Source organism: Drosophila montana, unplaced genomic scaffold (genome assembly GCF_035044405.1).
Source record: "Drosophila montana isolate Dmon_TW-CO22-7 unplaced genomic scaffold, ASM3504440v1 contig_2326_1, whole genome shotgun sequence".
NCBI lineage: Eukaryota > Metazoa > Arthropoda > Insecta > Diptera > Drosophilidae > Drosophila > Drosophila montana.
Window position 1 is genome coordinate 387532 of NW_026997209.1, and position 11009 is coordinate 398540.

General features: G+C 38.3%; 1 protein-coding gene across 1 annotated transcript in view; it reads right to left on the minus strand.

Annotated features, from left to right (window-relative positions):
* haf (leucine-rich repeat and fibronectin type-III domain-containing protein hattifattener) overlaps nucleotides 1-7926 on the minus strand; it is a 200098-nt gene extending 192172 nt beyond the window's left edge. The window contains exon 1 of the mRNA XM_064681397.1: nucleotides 7798-7926. The gene's annotated coding sequence lies outside the window, so the exon portion shown is untranslated. The remainder of the gene's footprint in view (nucleotides 1-7797) is intronic.
* Between the last annotated feature and the right edge of the window lie 3083 nt (nucleotides 7927-11009).

Here is an 11009-nt window from a genome sequence, read left to right on the forward strand (position 1 = left end):
AAACAGAAAGTTTTATAAAGATCGATTAATTTACATAGAAGTTAGAAGTTGACTTTACTTTCATTCTCATAAACATTCTCGATGCTGTCCCGTTTGCAAACTCGTTACTTTATTGTTGCTGGTTTTTATAATTTCTATAGGAACTCATCTATATTTCATGCTGTTAAGCTGCCTACAGGGTATCTTGCAGTCAAGCAGTCTCTACTGCTCCTTCTTACGTGTGTGGCTTAACAGCAGTCGCTGTTAAATTACAATTTCACAAGTTTGGAGCATGTAACAAGTGCAGCAAGTTGTTGCATTGTTGTAGGTAGTTACATGTGTCCAACGTTTGCAAAATGTGGCAATGACAAATTTGGTAAATGAAAAAATCTAACGAGCCAGTGACTGCAACTGATTGTAACTTAAGCCGAATTTTGAATTCACTTCAACTTGATTGGTATAAAACAAAAGATGATTAGTTGGGTAATTAATAAACGGTATATACAAACTGTTATGTTTAAGACTATATATAACCATGTTTTAATATGGCACGATATGCTCTTATTATTATAAAAAAAGAAAATAATATTTACTTTCTGTATAATGATATTGTAACTCGTTGACAGGTCACTGGTTAACTCGCTTGATCGATTTTTACTCGCTGATTTATTCCGGCTACTTTTCTTACTCTTACTCGCTACTGTTCTAAATTCGCCATTGGCCAGCACTGATTTCCTTGCTCTCATCATCTAATTTTTGGCTCGCTTGTTCGTTTATTTTTACTCGCTACTTTTCTGAATTCGCCTTTGGCCAGCAACGATTTTTCTCGCTCCTCTTTTTCGTTAACTCGCTCGCTTGCTCGTTTCTTATTCGCTACTTTTTACTCGATGCTTTTCTGACTTTGCCTTTTGTTTCATATCTCGCTCACTTGCTCGTTACTTTTCTAAATTTACCATTGACTCTCTTTTCTTTAGTTAAGTAAGAAGCTACCTGGAAGGCATATAGCTCACATAAATAATATAATTATTTCGAATGAATATTTCAGTTACTTGCTCTCATATCAAGCTTCATAACCTAACCAGTTATACCCCAAAATTCGAGGGTATTTCAATGCAAATGTGAACATCGTCTACGCTCTGGCCATGTCACATGGCCACATGTGTCAGCAGAGCTATGCAAAAACATTTGTCTAAAGCCTTAAGTGAAATCTCTAAGCGCTTTGAGCTCTGCTCTGGCGGCGACTACAGCACCACATCAATTCAAAACCAATAACTCAAAAACAAGAACCCAACAATCCAACAATCATGTGGCTGCATTTCAGCTAACAACATTTCTTATTTCTTTTATTTTTTTTTCGTTTCTCGTTTTTTAGCTTGCTTTTTGCCCTGTGCAATTTCATTTCCCAGAATTCCATTTACACTCGAGCGCTTTGTTCCAACCTGACCAGGCCCTGGCCCCGGGATCCTGTCCCCATGGCCCCGCCCGATGGGGCTGCAATGTCACGACGACGTTTGCCCCGAATTGGCAGTGATAAATGTAGCGCCAAGGCAGCTTCAGCTTCAGCTATAGCTCCAGCTTCAGCTACAGCTTCATGTTTGAAGCTGCAAATCCGAAAAGTGTTTGCTATTTATGCGCAGGTATAAAAAAAAAATAAAAAGCAGCTACTCATATGTTGCTAGACTTTGAGATACTCTGTGTGATGATAGAGATATAAGTGAGATGTAAGTGAGAAAGACGCTTAATCTTTATCTTCTGACTTGTGACAATAGCTGGGATAGGAAGATAAAGAGAGAGAGAGAGAGAACTCTTGTGCATGAATTTTTACATACTGTGGGCTACTCTGTTATATGATATAAACTTTGTCTCAGTTATAACGAAGAGGAATGAGAGTTTGGATTTAGTGATAAAAAATTAAACACTAAAAATCTTGCAGATACTAATTGAATAATATATATACTCATCAGAGTAACTTTCGAGGCTAAATTGTTGACTTCATAGTTAAGTTATCCGAGTAAAATAGTTTATAAGCTTAGTATACTTTAGGACTTTAGGACCTTGAGACCAGAGTATTAAAGTAAAAGATTGGGTAAAAGATTTTCTTTTAATTTAACACCTCTAACTAGCATTATAAACAATATATAAATTGAAACTATGCAGTTAACTAGCCTTATATAAAATGTTTTCTAGGCTGACAGCCTAAAACAAAGTGAAGCTCAAAGATTTCATAGCCTGGTCAAGAATCTATCAATAAAAAGTTGTTTCTACCAAAAGATGACATTCTGACTGCTGCCAGAGATATCATCTTAATAATAATATTACAGGATATTTCGAGGCTAAAGATTAATATGGTATGCTAAAATCGGAGCAAACTAATTATTATGGAGCTTCAAAAAATAAATGTTTAACAAGAGAATAAACAGCTAGCTTATTAAAATGCTCTGCTTTTTCTTATATTACAGGGTATTTATAAATGGCAGTAAGCAAGCAAAGCGAACCGTTACTAAACCACTCGCTTGACAAACTACTCGACACCCTGGTCTCTGCTGTGCGAGTGTGTGTGTGTTTGTGTCTTATGTATGGAATGCCAAAGCCAATGCCACAGAGTGAATGCTGACGCCTGATGCATAGATGGATGTGTGCAACGACGCTTTGTGGCACTGTGGCGTGGCCTGGTGGCAAGTTCAAGGCAACCCTCTCGTGTTTCTTGCTGCTGTTAAAAGTCAGAGAACTTAGCACACTCCCAATAAATATACATGCATATATATGAATATGAGTATGAATGCGTATTGAGTCGGCCTGCGGCCATTTAAAACGCTATTGAAATTTCAGCTACAGCGTTGCTAATTTGTGTTTTAAAATATGCGCAATTATAGCAACAACAACAACAACAAGAACAACAACAATGGGAACATTGAGTGGCACGAGAACAATGCGTTCAGTGGTGTGTAGAGTCTCCATGTTTAATAGGCCGAAAAGGGTGCAGCCCGGATGAGGGCGATGTCATAACAGCGGGACATGCCCAAAAGCCAACCCCAAACCCAGATGCAGACGCTACCCTTAAGTGCATGCTTTTCCATTTTTACCATTTGTATAACGCGTGTCAGCCCCCCCTTCCCCCAATCCCCCTCCCTCGATTTCGGTGTGGACTTTGCATTTATGAAAAATCATTAAAATTATTACATTTGGCTTGCTGACACCTCGTGCCCGCACGGACACACAACAATTCGTGACATTTGTGCGGAGATTAGCCCAACAACTGTCACACATTTTGGACTCAAATTACCCAGATTAGCATGGACAGTGTTTTTCTCTTTTCTCCCAAGTCTTAGAACGCAACTGTTAGCCGTTAGAAAAACCCATTTCACTTTGGTATTGTGCGCCGTTTTTCTGGCTTAAGCGACCAGCTCAACGGCAGACACCTGTCCAGCAAGCAGCCTTTTAAGCGGCTGCTTTTAATGGGAAAGAATCTTAGACATTATGCAAATATTTGCGCCTACTAATGGCACGAGGTCCGTTAACAATCTGTTCCTTATGTTGATCAAGATGAAAACGAAGGTGCTTTTCTCTTGTGCTTGATTAAAAAAAGTAAATTGTTATATATTCCTATGACAAGATGTTTGCGGTGCTTCAGCATTTAAGGGCCTAGGCCAAGGGCGGAGTCTGAAGACTTTGAAATTGAGTCTATGCATAATTAATAAGATTTTAATGGCAAAAGCATGTGTATTATTCACACTGGCTATACAATATTTCAAAGGATTTTTATAGCTGTGGAATAAATGTGTTTTACATGATTTGAAATTTGAAGAAAAATGAATCCAAAAAAACAGAGAATCTTAGATATAGAAAATAACAGCCCAACGAAAATATTTGTATGTTGTTCAGAAACCTGATTAAAATTAGGGAAAAAGATTTAAAAAATGATTTAAATATATTATTATAGAGAAATTTCGCAAATCTAAAGAGGATACAACATTATAATTCCTTGAGGCAAGTAATAATTAATCAGGACAACTTAAATCAACGAATAAGAGTTACCAAATTATGAATAAGATTTGAACTCTAGAGATCGATTCAAAAATATTTTGTCTACGGCAACAATTATAAATCCCAAAATTCTAGTAAATGCCCTTCCCAGACTTTAAATATCCATAACTTCGTAACTGGACAGATTTTCATAATTGATCTAGTTTAATTTTATTTAAGTTAGAAAATAGCTTAAGAATTTAAAGAATACAATTTATTTGACTTCTACCTTAAGTTACTAAATTTCAAAAAGAATGTTTGTGTCCTATATTTAAAATCTTTTTTTCCTAAAGCTTTTTTTTAACGACTTGCAGGTCTCTGTGCATTATGCTCTATTTTTGTGTCTTTTGCTTTAGAGCGGCGGATGATATTTAAAATTTGAAATACAATTTTAAAACAATTTCCATATAAAAATTACCAAAAAATGTAATAGAAATTGACAAAGAGTCAAAAAATGCATCCGAAAAATTTGAAAAATGTTGACTTATAAAGTGAATAGTCCCTGGTAAATGACCCTATCAATCAATCTTTCATTAACATGTCAAAACTTAACCGAGTTGGATGAATGAGGAAATTTTGGTTCTTTTTATGTCCCACAGATCAATTCTCTATTGAAAATTTAGGAATTTAAAAATAAAATTCGTATACAACATAATTTTATTGTGCAAAAACAAAGAACCTCAAATAAATTAGAATAGTTTTAAAGGGCCTCAACTGAGGAACCATTATCATAAAATACAACTTATGGACGTAAATCTTCAAGCTTCTTCAGCTCAGATCCGTAACATTTCTTCTATGCAATTTTGTTGTTGTGTTTAGTCTTCTAGATTTTAGCGATTCATTAGCATAAAGCGTGGGCAAACAGTTTTGAAGACAATTCAAATTCAGTTCCTCATTGGAAAAGCACCCAAGTTCTCCCTAGGGATCGCTGCGTGCCACTCGAAGCGTCGCCGTGCCGTTGATTTTGCCCGTACGCTGGCCAATTATGTAGGCAGCTAGACAAATCAAAGGCCCGCTGACAAGGGCCAAGGGCAGGGGGAAGGGGCGGAATACCTAAAAGCCGCTCGGCGCCAGCTTCTTGCCTTGATGTGGCATTGTTTATTGAAATACAGCCCTTTCCATTGGCTGTAGAATGAAATTGCGCGGAAGCACTTGCAGGCAGTGTTATTGGCTTTATTGTGCAACCCTTTTGAACAAAATTTATATATTTTTTCGTGATTAGCCCGGGGCGTGCCCAGCCAAATACAAGTAATACTCGCAATACTCGCTCAGGCCCGATCCGACCCATTCAAGCGGCAATAATTTGTTCGCTTTGCATTGTTGAAATTTTACAAATTAATTGCGTTATGCATTCATTATTCGTATTCGTATTCGTATTCGATTCATTGGCAAAAACTCTTGAATGTGCGTGTCTGGCAGGCATTAAAAGATACCCAAACGGTGCCCAAATTGCGCCGGCTCCAGCGGCACTGGCTGCCCATCAAGATCTCGTTTCGCTTTCGTTAACGGATCCCCCCGGACGAAACTTTTAAAGCGGGGGAAATCCGCAGTTGTGTGCTTGTGTGTAAAGTTTAATGATCCTCGAGCTGATGATTTTTCAGAACTGATAAACACGACCACCAAAATTGTCGGAGAAATATGCATAAGTATGTCTTGCATATATACCATATATACCCAGTAATATATTGGAGAGCTGAGGGAACTGCTGATTTAAATTGAAAAAATGCAGTATAAGATAAAGGCACCAAGAAGGACCCTGGTTCGAATCCCAGGACTTTGTGTGTCTTAGTCAGCTCTTACGGCTCTTGTTTGAATAAAATAAGAACAATAATAAAAGTAATGATTATATTAATCAAATTAATAATGATATTACTAATGATAACAATGATAATAACAATACAACTAATAATAATAACAGCAACAGCAATAATAATATAAATAATGATGACAACAATAATAATAATAATAATTTTAATATTAATAATAAGAATGTGATACTTATAATAAATAAAGTAATAATAAAAAAAAAAATTCTAGTCTAGGTAAAGTTTATAATAATTTAAGGATATCAGTTGATGTTAGTTAGTTTATAGTTAGTTTATAAGATAATTATTAGATGTAATGTTTATATAATTTACAGGGTATCTGTTAACCCAATAGTTTCTTTTGTAAGACTTTCATTATATTGTTGCCATTGGACTTTGCGTTTTACAGTTGATGCCATAAATGTCATTTATTTATGTACTTCTAGTTGATTAATTAGTTCAAGAGACTCTTGTGTATGGACTGTATGGGAAAATCAATCAATCATCTATGCCACGAATAGATCAAAGGGCAGCACTTCAATGGAATTGAAATCGGAATCGGAATCGGACTTGGCATTGCAATTGAAATGGCAAAGAAAACTTCTAATTAGAAGTGCGGCAAACAAATCTTGACTTCACAACAAGCGACGATCCGTGACACTTGGCTGGCTGTTGCCGCAGGTCCAGGACATTTTGCAGCTTTAACAGGGAAGAAACAATTGGTGCGGGAAAAGGAAAAACCGAGGCGGCGGCGGCGGCATTACGTGACAGGGCACTGGGCGACTAAGTGACAGCGTGAATAAATTTGTCATTAGTAAATGTCACAGATAAAAGTAGAAGTTGCAGCTGTGAGCTGGCTGCGGACTGCAACAACTGGCAGTTGTCAGAGAGCAAGGAACAAGCCACTTGCCAGTGCTCCATGCGATCCCGTATCCATATGTTGCTTATTTGCAACGAGACAATTTGCATATGCCGCCAGTTCTGGATTCCAATCATTTGTTGTGCTAATTATGAAACTTAATGTGGCATTGAAGGCGCACATTGGCCGCACCGACTCGTCGCTCTTCGTTTTCCATCTTTCGATCTGTGTGGACGTGGACTCGAGCACCAAATGCTGCGTGCAAAACAATTAACCATGAAATTGAAAATGCCGCCACCGACGCGACGAGGAGACGCGATTGCGAGCGATTCAAAGTCGCCTTCTATGCAAAGCAGGCAGCTGGGTCTCGTATATCCACTCAGCCTCCTCCTTGCGCACGTCCTGCGCCCATTTGTTCCACTTCTGTGGGCAGGCAGGCGCAAGGAAGTGCCAGAGCGTGCGCGTGCCCCCAAGTGAAGTGCCCCTAAGGGGGCAACCGATACCGAAAATCGCTCTATTAACCCAGGCAGCGGCTGCAGTCGACGCTGACGTCGACGTCGAGTTCAAACGTTACGCTCTTGCGCCCGTCACAAAAACCCCATGACACGGCATTAGCCATGCCACTTGGCGGCTCTTCGAAGTTCGTTCGACCACAATATTGTCCAGGGTTGCAACCACATCATTTTTAGAAACATTAACTGGTTTTTGGCTGGGCTCAATGAGCCGTCCACCACAGCTGATGGCATATTAATTGCATACTATATTCAAAAAGTTATCTATAACATATTAGCAGAGTTTTACAACACTGCAAACTTATTTCATTAGTTTTGTCAAGTGATTACGAAAGTTTTTAGAGGCCTCAACACAGCAAATTTAACGAGATTTTTCGTTTCATGTGCTAGTGAAAGTGATATGTTGATAGGTTTTTAGGGTTTTATAAACGTAACATTCACATGATTTGGACTTCAATCATATATTAGGGATTCTTTATTCAACATATACGTCCCATTATGCCGATTTATTGAATGGTTTGCTTATTTTCAAATACATGATCTGGAGTTTTATATTTTATATTTTATATTTTATATTTTATATACCCTTATAATTATATATATTTTATATATTACTTACCTTTTTTGATAGGGATTCGGCTGTAGATATTTCTGCATATATTTTTTAATTCTAAATTTCTTTATACGTTTAACTTTTTGGATTGGTACGCGCATTGTCCCAGTCGCCGCACTATATTGACTAACGTAATCTTTCTGAAAGTAATCATAAATATGAGAATCGAATAATGTTAAGCAACGGAAAATTATTATTTAAATTATGACAATTACTGATCAAGAATATATATACCTAATAGGGTCGGAGAAGCTTTCTTCTGCCTGTCATACCCTACAAAGTTGTTTGTATTTATTATTAATTAAATTCATGCTTTTTTATTTCTACAAATCAACATTTTTAATTACACAACTTTAAAACGATGTCAATAATTCGAAATGAAATAATTTCATATTTGTAGGTCTTGTTATTGTTGCAACTCGATAGTTGTTGTTGTTGTTGGGCCTGTTGCTGTTGTTGGCCTCAAAAGAGCGATTAAATTGTGGCTTTGACTTTGGGACTATTCAAGGCCGCAGACAGCTGCCAGACAACTGATATGTGCACATGAGTAGATGCGAATATGAATGCGAATGCCAAAGCCAATGCCAAAGCCAAATCCATTCAGATACCGATTCGGCGCCACAAAGGATGCAGCTCTATGGCAGCCAGACAAGAGGCCCAACAACAACATCAGCAACAACAGCAACAGTTCTCTGGAAAACTGGTGAAAACTGATGAGGGCGAGAGATGACGAAAATGAACTCTCATCTGAAATGCTGATGTGTCTGTTGCTGCTGTTAACACTGGGCAACAAAGTAGAGGAAATTAAGTAAAATTTTAAAAATCAATTTGAATTATTCCCATAGTTCTGAGCACGTATCGAAGTATTTTCCTAAAAGTCACAAGTTTTGAGCTGCTCAATTTTGTTGCACAGTGTAATCAAGGGACATGAATTTTTGCATTGAATTCAATTATAAAACACATTAAAGACAAAGCCTGGCGACTGTCTGGGAAATCTGTGCATGTCCTTTGTGCATTAAATTTGCTGAAAATTGGTTACTCGTGTTGTCGACTAGATAAACTTGCCCCTGCCCCGCACAAACACCCCCCCTGCGCCCCAGAATCCGCACATACTCTATGCAAATGGTACTTCAGGGATAAGCGTTGAATGCAGGTGCGGCGGGCGGCAGCGGGTGCGTTGTCTGGCGCTCAGCACTTTGTGAAAGTGATTTCATATTTAGAGGTTCTGTGGGGGTTCTGTGCCCTCGGGGATTTGGGGAATACATTTGACAGAACGCAGTCGCATTAACTCTTCAAGTTGGAAAACAAACGCATTAAAAACTTGGCACTGTCCAACAGGTCCAGATCCAAGCTGGCAGTCGTGTCCTTTTGGCCACAGGCACGAATTCCACGAATTTCGAGTGTTTCGAGTACGTGTTCCGCTTAGGAATTTGTTGACATATTGGCCACAGACGGGCGAGCATATTAATATGGGCTTGGAGAAATGTTTAGGAAATGTTAATCAAGCGGTCAGTGTGGAATACGGAACACCACTTTAACCACACACACACACACCAATACACACGAGCGCCCAACCACTCGACTTTTGGTTGTCGCGTCCCGTCTCAATGAGGCGTGGGAGATTTTTTTACTTGTCTTTGTTTTCTCAGAGTTTGAAAGCCGCACGTCGCACGTATTCCGACTATTAATGTCATTTGCAGTTGTTCCTTGGCTCGTCTTCTTCTTCTTAATCATCGTGTTCTCCTTGTGGCCTTTAAAGCTGGCCAAAACGGAAGTTTTCCAGTCAAGTTTTGTCGGTGCCGCATGTCAGGTAGGCAGGTAAATTGTGGTAATGACGGAAATGAATAGCCTGCGGCAAACTTGAGTGTTAACTGGAATTGTTTTCGAATGCTAATTGTCTTTATTAACAAACTGAACAACTTTAATTATGCTCTGAAAGGGTATTCAAATGGCAAACATGTCTGTCAAAGCAGACAACAAATTTAAAGTGTAAATTTAACTAGAAAATTCAAATCAATAAATCTTTCTCCGAATTATATAGACAAGCTAGGCTCAAGGAGAATATCTTTTCGAACACTGCCCTAGTGTTGAATAAGTTACAAGAGATTAAAGATTAGTGCAAAAAGGTTAAAACTATATTTCCGAGTTTCTAAATATTTTGCTTACCTAAAACTAAATTATTTTATAAAAATTGGATAGAATATGATTTTATATTTAATATATTAGTTAATCGTTAATATTGTTAAATATGTGGAAAAAACTTATGCACAAATAATTAACCTAAAAATCGGCTATAATTTAAAACATTTTTTTCAAATATTTTAAGCTGTGCTCGTTTAAGAAAGGGGAATCACATTTACTTTGGTTTTTGAAGCTTTTTATATGTGTTTTTTTGTTTTGTATTTATCATGTTGATTAAATGCCTCAAATAAATTTTATATTCAACATCCGCATTCATGGAGCAATTTCCGTTCTATTAACGCAAATTGAGTTCCAGGCCACGCCCCGTTTTTTGGCGAAAGTGAGTGAAAGTGATGGGTGGTGAATCAAGTGGATGTCACTTTGGAATCAGTTGTTGGGGCTGGAGGGGCTGTTAAACCCTTTTAACGTCAATTAATCACAAATTAAACTGTCGCCCCCAAAAGCAAACACACTCAGACACTCACACACACACATACAGAGGCACACACACGTACACTTATGTGGTATGTCAACGGCATCATCATAAAAACAAGCCAGGCTATTAAGGCTAAATAGGTAATAAATTTATCGTTGTCTGGCGCAAGGATATGTGCCACATGACAGGTTGCTGCATGCACACGATGTCCGTCTAGACACGAGCGGCCTGAACGGGGAGGCGGGGCAATAAAGGGTAGGGGTACGGTAGCCCAAAAGCGCTGTGTCACCCGCATGTCGAGAGCAAATCAAGTGGCAAATATGAAATGAAATAAACAATTAATGGACACGGCCCCAGCCATGACCCAGTTTTGCGGAAATGGAACAGATTGACGCATACTCCCAAGACGCTGATGAAAACTCAACCCACAGCTCCCCCGCTGGCAGCAGCTGCACCCCGCATGTAACCAAGTGCAGGGGCACGTAATGCAATAAGAAGGCAAGGGAAAGAAAATAATATAATACAACTTGGAACGGAAATGCTGATTGAAATCGTTTTGGCGTGAAATCAATCATCGCACAACGATGTCTACAAATACAAA